Source organism: Vulpes lagopus, chromosome 6 (assembly GCF_018345385.1).
Source record: "Vulpes lagopus strain Blue_001 chromosome 6, ASM1834538v1, whole genome shotgun sequence".
Classification (NCBI taxonomy): domain Eukaryota; kingdom Metazoa; phylum Chordata; class Mammalia; order Carnivora; family Canidae; genus Vulpes; species Vulpes lagopus.
In genome coordinates, this window is record NC_054829.1 from 58204740 (window position 1) to 58219063 (window position 14324).

The following is a 14324-nucleotide window of genomic DNA, read 5'->3' on the forward strand; positions in this document are numbered from 1 at the left end:
TCACTCTCTGGTGTATTCACAATGGTAAGTGATAAAACTACTTGGCCTTAGTTGCCATTATTAAAAAAAAAAAAAAAAGGTTTAAAAATTGATTGGTTTCAGGATTTTGCCATTTCTTTGTTTCAGGAAATTGTAAGGGCTCCAATTTGGATAGGATGAATAGTAACCTTAAGTATTACTGCAAGAAATGGCAAATTAAAAAGTACTTAGAGTTCCCTTTCATGAGTAATGCTATATTTATTATATTTCTGTAATTCTAAATCTCCATCACTTGCAAAATCTGACACCAATTTAGTATATCCCATTTTTAAAGGGGAACTACAATGAAATATGTATATATTCTTTGTAAAATAATCCTAATTTTAGAAATGTTAAAATGTGGGAGAAATAGGAAGTAACAAAATTAAGGAAGTAATTTTGTCTGAGGTTTGTCTGAGATTCTGGAACAGTGTTTTAGGAAATTAAGATTGATAAACTTGAATAATATGGAATTTTGCAGGTCCTTTTGTTTTTCACAGTCAGTATAATGAATTGTTGAATAGCTGTGTAGAGGTTCCTTTCTTTTTTAAAAAAGATTGTATTTATTTATTTTTTTTTTTAATTTTTTTTGTTTATTTATGATAGTCACAGAGAGAGAGAGAGGCAGAGACACAGGCAGAGGGAGAAGCAGTCTCTATGCAGGCAGCCTGATGCAGGACTCTATCTCAGGCCCCCGGGATCGCAACCTGAGCCAAAGGCAGATGCTCAATCACTGAGCCACCTAGGTGCCCTAGAGGTTCCCTTCTTACCAGCCCCGGTTTTTCATATTTTTAGTAAATCTTTTCATGGGGACCTTTTTAAGCAAGTTGCTTAATAAATACTTGAATATGTATTCTGTTATACACAGATAAAGTATTTTAAGATTGGGGTATAGAGTTGGAGGTAAACAGAAAAATCAGGCTATTCTATTTCAAGATAAGATGCCAAAATGCAATTTTTATTGAACATTTAAAAATGCAATAAAAAGTTTAGAAAAGGAGGCTGATGACTACCCTTTATCATTAATGAGACATATCAATAATGGGAAAAACCCACACTTCCCAAATGTGGCACTGTTTCTTATTCAGATATTTAAACATAAGCATGTTTGTTTGAACAATTTACATTGTATTTCATGTGATGATGTTTATTCTTTTTATTACATATCTTTAGAACAGTTAGTAGGCTGAAGCCAAGAATACAATAAATTTACCATTGCCTAGCAAATGTTTTTGAAAGCCACATTGTTATTTACTCAACAAATAGATAATTGGCTTTAATTTTTAAGAAAAAAAATTCTAGGGATACAATGAACATATTTTGTTTTATATAGGTAAGCTACAGTCGATCTGTGTTTTATGCTATAGTTCTTTTCATTTTGTGTGTAATGTGCTTTAATTCCACATGCACTGATTTTGTATGCACAGCTTTAAAAATCTTAACTTTGAATCACATCATATGTATATATATATATGCATGAAAGGTATACAATATATTGATTCATAAGGGAAAGTAAACTACAAAATATACATAAAACAAATCTAATCCATAAGTGCAGTATTTAAAAACTAAAATGTATGATAACTAGGTAAGTGAACTCAATTCTTAACAGATGCGGTATTATGTTTCATAGTTTGTAACAAACCTTGTTTTTTTAAACTTTTGTGTATCATTATACTATCCAATCATGGCTATTTAATAAAGCATAATGGATGGATATTGACACAGTACTTAGAGAATAAATAAGAGAAACCAAACAAGATATCACATTGGCTACAGATGGGAACCAAGAACCAAAAGCAAAAGATTAATTTTGAAGAGCTGGCTGAGCTTCCTGTCAGAATGAGATTGAACCTGAAGACTGGCTTCTCTGACCTTTGCTACCTTGAGAATTATTTTTTGTCATGGTGTGTGTGTGTGTGTGTGTGTGTAGTATATACACAGGAGGCACAGATACACAGACAGCTACTGAAATGGAATAATTTGGAAGGTAACATTCTGGAAAGTAGTATCCTTAGGAGATTTGATTTCAGAAAATGTGTCACCTGGACATCTGCCTGCCTCCCATTGAATGGCTGATTGAGACCCAGAGCAGGGATCTGAAGAGTTGGGTATGGATCATAATGAATTCCTTGGCTTTGCCCCTGTTCTTATCCCGCTTTTACAAGGAGGGCGTATAAGGTGTTTTAAAATTAGGAAGCGATATGGTGTAATACTTCATGAGATTGGGCCTTGGAACTGGCAAACTAGGTTTGAGTCCTGGCCCTGCCCACACCAATTTCTCCACAGCAGGTGCCTCCAGCTAATGAGCTATTTAGTGGGCTCTGAAGGGTGGGAGGGAGGATGTGACCTCCTAGGGACTCTGCAGCTGGTCCGTCTTCTGGAGGAGTCCTCAGCAGCAGGCTAATAGCTGCTCATGCCCGAGCAAAGAGGCGGTCAGAGAACGGCTGAAACAATTCTGGATTTTGTTTTCCTCAGAGGTGTTTACCTGATCATTAGCCATTTGGTGGCACAGAAAATGTTCAATCCATCCATCTTCCTGTCTAGTGGCTTTTTCAGTTACCCCGTGAATTACACATTTTCACTGACTTAACACATAACATTGGCCCAGGTGCCCTCAAATGCAGCACTAACATGAAATACATGTGTTGACTCTGCAACCATTTTTATTTCTGTCTGAGACAGGTTTTAGGTCAGTAGATAAAACACTCTTGACATCTTTAATACCCTTTATAGGGCATTTTATAAATAATAGTTGTCAGTTGATAGTTTTTTTTTTTTTTTTCTCAAGCATTGATGAGATTTCAAAATAGAATTTGGTGGATGGCTGCAGGTTGTTTCTGGAAAATAAAGACAAGCTATTTACTTGTTTTAGCAGCAAATGCCTCTTTCATTATTTTGCCATTTTAAAAATGTTGTCTTAATGCCCCATGGAACATGTGGCACCAATGAGCTAATCAGAGTCAAAGAAAACATTGATTCAAGGAGTGGTTTGCAGCAATACTCTGCACTGGCGTTATGCTTACAGAAGGAAAGATTGTTAATGCTTAAATTGGGTGGGTTCTCAGAGTGGTTGGCCTTGGGTGAGGGGACACACAAAACTAAGAAACACGTGTCCTGGGTGTTAGAACCATGAAGAGAACCATAACATTGGAGGGGAGTGTTTTATTAAAAATATACACCAAATTCATATCTTACTTTTATAGTTTGATGAATGTTTACCAACTACATATGCTTACCAGTCTTGTGCTCAGAGCAAGAAATAGACATTATGAGAACCCCAAAGGTCCCCCGTGTTAACTTCTGATTTTCTTATACCCCCTAAGAAACCATTATCCCAACTTCTGACATCACAGGTTAGGTTTTCTGTTTTCGAACTTTATTTAGATGCAGTCATAGAATATGTGCACTTTTGTATCTGACTTCTTCTCTCAACGTTGTTTCTGTGAAATTCATCCATGTTGTTTTGTGCAATTGTGATTTGTTCATTGTAACTACTGTCTAAGAATAAAATTGTTCAGCTTTAATAGATACTGCCAATTTTCCATCATATCTGTTCCCTTTTAAAAATGCAAGTAATCGGGGCACCTGAGTGGCTTAGTCAATTAAGTGTTTGCCTTTGGCTCCGGTCATGATCCCAGGGTCCTGGGATAGAGCTCCGCCTTGGGCTCCCTGCTCACTGGAGAGTCGGTTTCTCCCCCTCCTTTTGCCCCTTCCCCTTCCTTGTGCTTTCACGCTCCTATGCTTGTGTGCTCTCATTCCACGCCCCCCCCCCTCATAAATAAAATATTTTTTTTAATGCAGGTAATCACAAAAGGTCTGTTGCTCTATCATGGTTTCTGAACTGTAGACTTAATGGAAAGACTACATCAGGATCATGGACTAGCCCTTATCTCTAATAAGGACACACTATTGTATACAGTTATAACACTATATTTGCTAACACCGTTATGTACAGTTTTCAGTTGTTTTATGTGAGTGTTATTGTATTTTAACTAAATACAATAGTTTGGGATTTTTTCTTGCTTTTTAATCATCTTTGTACCCTCAGCACCAATCACTGTATCTATAGATACTCCTACTAACCCCAATTTACAGGAGAGGTACAGGGAAGTAACTTGGTCAAAGTTATATAATAGGAAGTAGGGAAGATGCATGTACCTCCTTTACGTGTAAGTCATACAGGATCTTTAAAAAGTCTGACAGGGGCATAATCCTAAAGACCAGTCTTCTCTGCAGACAAAGCTCATAGGGTTAGTAGAGCCCTTAATAATTCCACAGAAGATAAAGCCTTTAGATAGTTTACATTAAAATATCTGAGATGAACTTTCTGCCTTATAATATTTACCAAAGCTAAATTCACACCAACCTCATAGCATAGTAGAGAGACATGGTTAAGAATAAAGGCCCCACACTGAGGGGGGCACTTGACGGGATGAGCACTGGGTGTTATTCTGTATGTTGGCAAATTGAACACCAATAAAAAATAAATTTATTATAAAAAAAAGAATAAAGGCCCCAGAACTGTAATGTCTACATTTAAATCCCCAACACTCCATCCAGAGAATCTAGTTCTCTGCAGAAAACACATCAGACCCTGTACTTTGCTTTTTTATGGGGTCTTGCACTGAGCTTATTTCTTCCATGTCCCTCTGCTTGGTAGGGAACTCACAGAGGAGCTGATGCCATGTTATTTGTAATCCCTTACAGTGCCTAGTGCTATGCGTTGATGATAAATATCAAAAGTATTTAAGGAACAATGAAATACTTCTATTTTATGTCACTTAACTATTTATACTGCATCTACTTTCCAAAGAACCAGAAACAACTTGCAAGGAGAAAAAAATGCAAAATATGGTATTTACATGTTTTGGGGCAATGGAGATAAACAGATCTCCATTTAGGTAATGATTTTGACTAAAATTCCTGGCAAACAGGGAAATATTTTGAGTAAAATGATTTATATTTTCTGAGAAAAAAAATACATATCTTGGATTTATTTATTTATAAGTCTGCCTTCCCCTCTAGTCAGGTAAGCTCTTTGTGAGTAGAGAATGGTTCTTATTTAAATTTGTAATCCTAGAGCCAATCACATGCTTAACATGTGAATACATGAATGAATGAATGAATGAATGAAAGAACAAAAAGAGAAAGGAAGGAAGAAAAAAATACCTTTCTGGGAACTATCATGAAAACAAGACTACTAGAATGACTTGTACACATCTGCCATAGCAACGTAAACACAGTGTAGAACACAGAAGTACAGACCAGAGTTGGCCTGTTTGGGTTTAATTCCTGACTCCTTTACTTGCTATGTGTATGCCCTTGAGCAAATTACTTAACTTCTCTGGGTATCAATTTCACCTATAAAGTAAGTTAATTATACCAACTGCCTCTTAAAGATTATATAAAATAATACATTTAAAGGTCTTGGCATTTAATAAGCATTTGACAAATGTTAGTAATTCATTCATTTAGCATTTTTTTTAATTCAACAGCTACAACATGACAGGTACTATTCTGAAATTGCTAAATGCTAAAGCCACAGAATTTAGCAAAACAAAGTCCCTAGTATTTTTTTTCAAAGTCCCTAGTATTATGGAGCTTGTATTCTAGCAGAATTTAGAGAGAGAAAACAAATAGCTATCTATAAAATGGGAAGTGCTATGAAAAAAATAAAGTAAAAAAGGTAGAAGGCATCATGGTGGGGAGGCGGCTCTTATACATTAGTGGGGTTAAAGAAAGTATCTCAGGTGAGATAGCCTCTGAGAAAGACTTGCAGTGTGGAGTGTGCTGAATATAACTATGGAGAACAAGGAGAAGTGAGAGAGAAGGACAGAGGGAAGTTGAGAGGCTGGAGCAATAGTGGGGTCTAGCTCATGGCCTTGTGAGGACATCGGAGTTTGATGGGAAGCCATTGGAAGGTTTTGGTCACACATGTAATGGAACATGATTGATTGGTCATTGTAAAAAATAATTCTGGTTGCTATGCGGAGAAGAAATGGTAGCAGAGTCTGAGACATAACAGGGAGAACAATTAGGAGGCTATTGAAATAGGCCAGACAAGAGTTGCTAGTGGCTTAGACTAGAATGGTGTCATTGGAAATGGGAAGAAGAGATAAAAATTGAGATACACATAAATGTAAACTTGATTCAGTTTAGTATTCAATTGGATGAGGGTGAGAGAGAAAGAGGAGTGAAAGTAAAAAAGATTTTTAGCCCAAGGAACTATGTCAACCGGAGTTGTCATTAAGATGGAAAAGATGGGCTTGCCTGGCTAGCTCAGTCAGAAGGGTATGCAATCTCGATCTCGGGGTCATGAATCTGAGCCCTCTGTTGTGTGTAGAGATTATTTGATAAATGTTTTTTAAAAAGATGGAAAAGCTGAGGAGGGTTTGCTCTAAGCAGTGAACATAGATAGAGAGTTATCAAAGATTCTGAGTTGAGTATAAGGTTCTTTTGTTCATTTACTGTTTATTGACCTCCTACTGTGTGGCAGCACCGTTCTAGACTCTTGGGGTAAATGAGTGGGGGAAAATGACAGTCTCTACCCCTTAGAAGTTTAAATGGGGTATCCCTGGGTGGCTCTGTGGTTTAGCGCCTGCCTTCGGCCCAGGGCGTGATCCTGGAGTCCTGGGATCGAGTCCCCACATCAGGCTCCCTGCATGGAGCCTGCTTCTTCCTCTGCCTGTGTCTCTGCCTCTCTCTCTCTCTCTCTCTCTCATGAATAAATAAATAAAATCTTTTTTAAAAAAGAAGTTTAAATGGAGGAGTACAATGGATAATATATAACTATAACAAACATGTAAGTAAACTTCCTGTTACTGTCTCAATTCACCTTATGGGCATTCAAATAATCTGCTACTAAAGGCATTGGACCACAGCCTTTTCAGTTGTCTCAGATGATACTTTCCAATTTGCATCTTTTTCCTCAGGCCTGCTCAGATGAAATAGACTCTTTGTCATACAGTTCACACAATGCTATCTCTAGACAGTGTTTATATCTGGATTCTCTAGGATGAAATACACCTGTGCATACTTATTTAGACTTAGTGTTGCCTAGGTATTTATGGAAGTCTGGTGGTCTAGTTTAGGGGCACCAGCTCCTCTCTGCTTAAGTTGTTTCTAGTGGATAATTTATTAAAGAATCATCTTATTGTAATTTTTCAAACTCATATTTGTATTTCACTGCCCATACTCAAAACCTGTCTAGCTTCTTGCTCACCTTGTTACTTACACATTGGTGCAGTCTTTTCCAGTGCATTCCATATCACTCTAGGTCCAAGAGACAGACCATGAAAAGAGTGTTCTGTGCTCAGAGAAGAAAAGCCACATTCTATATCCCCCACTTGGAAACTCACAATGTACATGACTATTGTTAAGGCTTTGAGAAGTGTCACAGTAAGAAACTTGTTTAAAACTGTTCACTCAGCATGTCCAAGACTTACTTTACCATAATATAGAAATTAGCCAACATTCCACAGAACTACTGTTTCAGAGTTCACACTTAGGGAAAATTCTGGGTGGACCAACAGCATCATTGGCAAGAAATCCAGATAAATGGGGTCCAGTATAGATGACAGCTTTGTGTGAACTTAAGCAAAGCAGTTAACCTCTCTGTTTCTTAGTTTTCTCATTTGTAAAATAGGGATAATAACAGACTACCTTAAGGTTTCTTGAGGCTCCTCTCAGTGTTTCTAAATGTGTAAAACATGAATAAAAGCACTTTATACAAGTTTAAATAATATAGTTATAAATCTTGTTTTGTCTCTTTAATCAAGCATTTAATTTCCATCTATTTTATTTTATTTTATTTTATTTTATTTTATTTTATTTTATTTTATTTTATTTTATTTTCCTTATTCATGAAAGACACACACAGAGAGAGGCTGAGACATAGGCAGAGGGGGAAGCAGGCTCCTCGCAGGAAGCCTGATGTGGGACTTGATCCCAGGATCCCGGGATCATGACCTGAGCCAAAGGCAGATGCCCAGGCACCCCTAATTTCCATCTCATGTGTAAAGTAATATTATTAACATGCATAGTAATTTATTGCAAAGTTAACTTTCCTCTCACCAATGGTTTAGTTTGTACTTGTTATCCACTTGTTCAGTGGAAATGATCTCCTCCTATAGGAAGTCACCCTCAGTTTGGTCTTCTCTCTTCCCTCTTACTTTTTTGGTGACTCATTAAGAAAGTCTGCCTCTTCGCTGGTATATAGCTCTGCAAGAGTAAGACCATGTTCTCAGTGCCTGGCACGTAGCAGAAGTTCAGTTAATATTGAGCTGAATCCTAAATTGTTCAATTTCTATGAGTTACATCATCCTGTTTTCAATTTTGGTACCCACAAAATTGGGGGAAAGGAGCTCTTGTTCCTTCATCTTGAGTATGTTTATCATCAGGGTTCCCACAACGTAATCCTTCACTGACTTTGCTTTGGTTCTAGTTCTGAGAACAAATTGTCCTGTGGTTCAGGGCACTGCCTGCTTTCCTACTGGGATTTGGGCTGTTTCTTCCCTTTTATTCCTTCCTTGTCTCCTAGTGAAGTCAATCACTAATTGATAGAAGTAGGGACAACTCCAAGGCTTCCTTATTTCTTCTTTTCTTTCTCCTTTCTCCTCATTTTGAACATCTTTATTTTGACTTCATTTCATATACTCTATACTTGTCATCACATTTCTGTTTGAAGACACTTTCAGGAGACCAAGAGCCCATAGCCCTTTCATTTACCTGTGGGTCTTAAGAAAATTCTGACTGCCTGGCTGAGACCACGCCCCTCTTCATCCCCCTATTCTCTCCTTTATTCCTTCAACTAATTGTCTTGCTTTCATTGCTTGTAAGTTCTCTATAACGCCATTTCTTCATATAGGCACCAACCTATGGGAAACTTGAGAGAAAACATTCAAAGTATAAAGGAGAACAAAGAGCATGTACCATAGCTAATGAGTAATCAGCAACTTATATCTGCTGCTCACAACAATGCAGTCACACAGGACCCTGCCTTTAGAATGCATAATGCTCTGCTATCCCAGGCTTAAAATTCTTCATGATTTTTGAACAGAGGGCCCGACGTTTTTACTTTGTACTCAAATTGTGTAGCTGGTCCTGAAGGAAATGCCTGTGCTAGAAACTGGGGGAGGGGCCCAGAGAGGTAGAATAGCTGTGTCCAACCCCTGTGCAAATCTGACCCTGAGTGCAGGTGAGAGGAAGGGCAGGGTAGGTGGAATTGTCCTAGACTGACTACAATACAGCTGAAGAAATGCTCAGTTAAGTCATCACAGGGTGGGGTCCTTACCAAATTGGTAAAATCAAAGGATCTCTGGGTCTCCCAGGAACCTGGCTGCCTCGGCCTTGCTGCTGGCTAGGAGCAGCTGTGGGAAGCATGGTCTCTGCACAAACCAAGGGAAGTTCAGAGCGGCAGCTAGGGCCCTAGGTCCCTTATAGTACCTGTAGTTGGAGATCTTCAAGACACAATCTCAGGACTCCACATAGCATTCCCTGTACCCCCCAACCTCTTCCTGAGGCCTCTGGGAGATTCAAAATTAACATCAGTATCTGTGCTATTTTCCTATTGCTGCCCTAACAAATTGCTACAGACTTGGTGGTTTAAAACAACACAACTGTTTTTTCCTATAGTTCTGTAGGTCAGAAATTCAACATGGGTCTCATTGAGCCAAACTCAAGGTGTCAGCAAGGTGGTCTTTTTTACTGGTAGCTCTAGGAAATAATGTTTCCTTTTCTTTTTTTACCTTCTGGAGGCCTCCTGCATTCCTTGATTCATGGCCTCATTCCTGTATCTTCAAAGCAATGTGCATCTCTCTGGGCCTTTATTCTGTAGTCAGGACTTCTCTGACCACAGCTGGGAAGCATTCTCTGATTTTAAGAATTCATGTGATTAGATGGGCCTACCTGGATGATCCAGGATACTATCCCCACCTCAAGGTCATTCATTTCATTATATCTGCAAAAATTACTTTTTTTCCTGTAAAGAAATACATTCAGATTTCAGGGGTTAGGATGGGGTCTCTTGGAAAGCTATTATTTTGCCTACCACACTATTTTTCACTTTAAACTAGTTTTTCTTCACAAATCTCTCTCTTTTTACAAGGGGTGTCTTGATTTTTGTGGCCTGTTAGGTGGTGAAAAATGTGTCATTCTGTGGCCTATAATAGTGAACATAAATGATATTGATGGCAAATGAATGAATGAATGCAGCGTTCTGTTTTACCTCAAACGAATGGTAAAACTCTTAAAAGAAAAATTGCAGGGGCTGAGCGCGGAGTCCGGGGCGGGGCGCAGCCTCCCTGCTCCGCGGGGCCGAGCGGGCGCAGCGGGCGCAGCGGGCGCGGGGCGGGGGGGCGCCTCGGGGGGATGCAGGTGCCTCCCGGGGCCGGCGTGTAGAGAGGGCGGTGGAGGGGACAGAGGCGGCGGCCACGGCGACCCCGGCAACCTGGGGTCCTCCGTCTTGGCGAGCAAGACCAAGACCAAGAAGAAGCACTTGGTAGCGCAGAAAGTGAAGCTCTTTCGGGCCAGCGATGCCCTGCTCAGCGTCCTGGTGTGGGGGGTAAACCGCTCCATCAATGACTGAGCCACGTTCAGATCCCTGTTAGGTTGATGCCAGATGACTTCAGAGCCTCTTCAAAGATAAAGGTGGACAATCACCTTTTTAACAAAGACAGCATGCCAAGCCACTTCAAGTTTAAGGAATACTGCCCGATGGTTTTCCGTAACCTGCGGGAAAGGTTTGGCCTCGATGACCAGGATTTCCGGAATCCCCGCACCAGGAGCGCGCCCTCCCAGCGACTCCCAGGCTCGCAGCGGGGCTCGGTTCCACACCGCCCAAGGCAAAAGATACATCATCAAGACCATCACGAGTGAAGATGTGGCCGAAATGCACAGCATCCTGCCACCGGTACATCGTAGAATGTCACGGGATCACGCTGCTTCCCCAGTTCTTGGGCATGTACCGGCTTAATGTTGATGGAGTTGAAATATACGTGATTGTTACAAGGAATGTGTTCAGCCACCGTTTATGTGTATATAGGAAATACGACTTAAAGGGCTCTAGGGCGGCTCGAGAGGCCAGCGACGAGGAAAAGGCCAAAGAACTACCGACTTTAAAGGATAATGATTTCATTAATGAGGGTCAAAAGATTTATATTGTTGGGACCTCTGGGTGGCGCAGCGGTTTGGCGCCTGCCTTTGGCCCAGGGCGCGATCCTGGAGACCCGGGATCGAATCCCACGTCGGGCTCCCGGTGCATGGAGCCTGCTTCTCCCTCTGCCTGTGTCTCTGCCTCTCTCTCTCTGTGACTATCATAAATAAATTAATTAATTTAAAAAAAAGATTTATATTGTTGACAACAACAAAAAGGTGTTCCTGGAAAAACTGAAGAATGATGTCGAGTTTCTCGCCCAGTTAAAGCTCATGGGCTACAGCCTGCTGGTGGGAATCCACGATGTGGAGAGAGCCCAACGGGAGGAGGTGGAGTGTGAAGAGAATGACGGGGACGGGGACGAGGGGGGTGAGAGCGATGGCACCCACCCCGTCGGGACCCCTCCAGACAGTCCCGGGAACACGCTGAACAGCTCCCCGCCCTTGGCTCCTGGGGAGTTTGATCCGAACATTGACGTTTATGGAATTAAATGCCATGAAAACTCGCCCAGGAAAGAGGTGTACTTTATGGCCATTATTGACATTTTGACTCATTACGATGCAAAAAAGAAAGCAGCCCACGTGGCGAAAACCGTTAAGCGTGGTGCTGGTGCAGAGATCTCGACCGTGAACCCAGAACAGTATTCAAAGCGCTTTTTGGACTTTATTGGCCACATCTTTATTTTTTTTATTTATTTATGATAGTCGCAGAGAGAGAGAGAGAGAGAGAGAGAGGCAGAGACACAGGCAGAGGGAGAAGCAGGCTCCATGCACCGGGAGCCCGACGTGGGATTCGATCCCGGGTCTCCAGGATCACAGCCTGGGCCAAAGGCAGGCGCTAAACCGCTGCGCCACCCAGGGATCCCCTATTGGCCACATCTTGACGTAACCTCCCACATGGCCTTGGACAGACGTGAGCCCGGGAAGGAGAAAGAGGTGGCTTCGGTGTAGGAAACATGAAAACCAAACTCAGTGAAGCACACCTCCTCGTTTACATCTTCAGGCCAAGACGACTGATTTGGAGGCTACTCGCTTTAACAGCTCCTGATATTTCCCAGCATCGTTCTAGCTATTTCTGACACGTGTGTGTGCCGTGCACGTGTGTGTGTCTGTGCGTGTGTATTAAAAATTAATCAATGAAAGCCGATCAGCTTCAGTCAGAGTGCGTTTGGGCAACAGGCCTCTGATTCCTGCTGTGGATGGATGGACGGATGGATGAGCACATGCGGGGGGAGGGGGTGAAGGAAATGCATGTCAGACCAACCATGTTGGCGTCACGCAATAAACTGTGGATCAGTTTATTTTCTGGAGTCGAAAGATGTGATAGTTTTCATAATAATAATGAAGATAATAATAATGATGATAATAATGATGGTGATTAAAAGAAAAAAACTTAAAAAAGAATTACAGATCAATTAACTGGTGCATGTGTTTGTAAATTTTCATTCTAAAGCAGCAGTTCTCAACCTTGAACTTATATCAGAATCACCCAAGGGGAGAGGGAGGGGCAAGATGGCGGAGGAGTAGGGTCTCCAGGTCACCTGTCCTCAGCAAATTACCTAGAAAACCATCCAATCATCCTGAAAACCTACGAATTCGGTCTGAGATTTAAAGAGAGACCAGCTGGAACGCTACAGTGAGAAGAGTTCGCGCTTCTATCAAGGTAGGAAGACGGGGAAAAAGAAATAAAGACACAAAAGGCCTCCGAGGGGGAGGGGCCCCGCGAGGAGCCGGGCTGAGGCCGGGGCGAGTGTCCCCAGGACAGGAGAGCCCCGTCCCGGAGGAGCAGGAGCTGCACCGACCTTCCCCGCGGAAAGGGGCTCCCCGGGAATTGGAGCAGGATCCCCAGAAAGGCGGGGACGCCCTCGGGCTCCCTGGGACAGTAACAGAGGAACTGCGCCCCGGAGAGTGCGCCGAGCTCCCTAAGGGCTGCAGCGCTCGGCGGGACCCGGAGCAGCTCGGAGGGGCACGGGCGGCGGCTCCGCGGAGGGGGCTGCGGGGCTCCGGGAACAGCTCAGCGGCGGCTCGCGCAGAGGAAGAAGCTCCGCGCGGAGGGGGCTGCGCGGCTCCGGGAACAGCTCGGAGAGGCTCGGGCGGCGGCTCCGCGGAGGGGGCTGCACCGCCGGGAGCGCGAATCCAACAGCGCAGGCTCCAGAGCACAGGGCGCCGGGACACAGCCCAGGATCCGGCCTCCCCCGGGACAGGCAGAGGCCGGGAGGGCCCAGGACAGCAAGGACGCTCCTGCCTGGAACTGAGCAGATCAGCGGCCCCGCCCCGGAGCCCCCAGGCCCTGCAGAAGGAGAGCCCCGGAGCTACTGCGGGGGCTGGATCCAGGGTCCCAGAGCTGCCCCCGCCACTGTGGCTTCCTCCCGGGGCCTCACGGGGTGAACAACCCCCACCGAGCCCTGCACCAGGCAGGGGCAGAGCAGCTCCCCCAAGTGCTAACACCTGAGAATCAGCACAGCAGGCCCCTCCCCCAGAAGACCAGCGAGACGGACCAGTTCCAAGGGAAATCAAGGGACTTAAACTACACAGAATCGGAAGATACTCCCCCGTGGTTTTTTTTTTGTTTTTTGTTTTTTTGTTTTTGTTTTTGTTTTTTTGTTTTTTTTTTTGTTTTTGTTTTGTTTTGTGCTTTTTTTTCTCTCTTTCTTCTTGATTTCTGATTGCTTCCCCCACCCCCCCTTTTTTCTTTTTTCTCCTTTCTTTCTTTTTCTTTCTTTTTCTTCTCTTTTTCCCCTATTTTTTTCTTCTTTCTCTTTTTTCTTTTTCTCTTTTCTTTCCTTCTCTCTCTTTTTCTCCTTTTCCCAATACAACTTGTTTTTGGCCACTCTGCACTGAGCAAAATGACTAGAAGGAAAACCCCTCAAAAAAAAGAATCAGAAACAGCCCACTCTCCCACAGAGTTACAAAATATGGATTACAATTCAATGTCAGAAAGCCAATTCAGAAGCACTATTTTACAGCTACTGGTGGCTCTAGAAAAAACCATAAAGGACTCAAGAGACTTCATGACTGCAGAATTTAGATCTAATCAGGCAGAAATTAAAAATCAATTAAATGAGATGCAATCCAAGCTAGAAGTCCTAACGACGAGGCTTGACGAGGTGGAAGAACGAGTGAGTGACATAGAAGACAAGTTGATGGCAAAG

At 42.4% G+C, this 14324-nt stretch overlaps 1 protein-coding gene and 1 pseudogene across 7 annotated transcripts in view; both read left to right on the forward strand.

Moving 5' to 3' along the window:
* The window catches only part of SLC25A21 (solute carrier family 25 member 21), a 477598-nt gene that overhangs the window by 151530 nt on the left and 311744 nt on the right, over nucleotides 1-14324 (forward strand). The window lies entirely within an intron of this gene.
* LOC121493818 lies at nucleotides 10237-12642 on the forward strand (annotated as a pseudogene).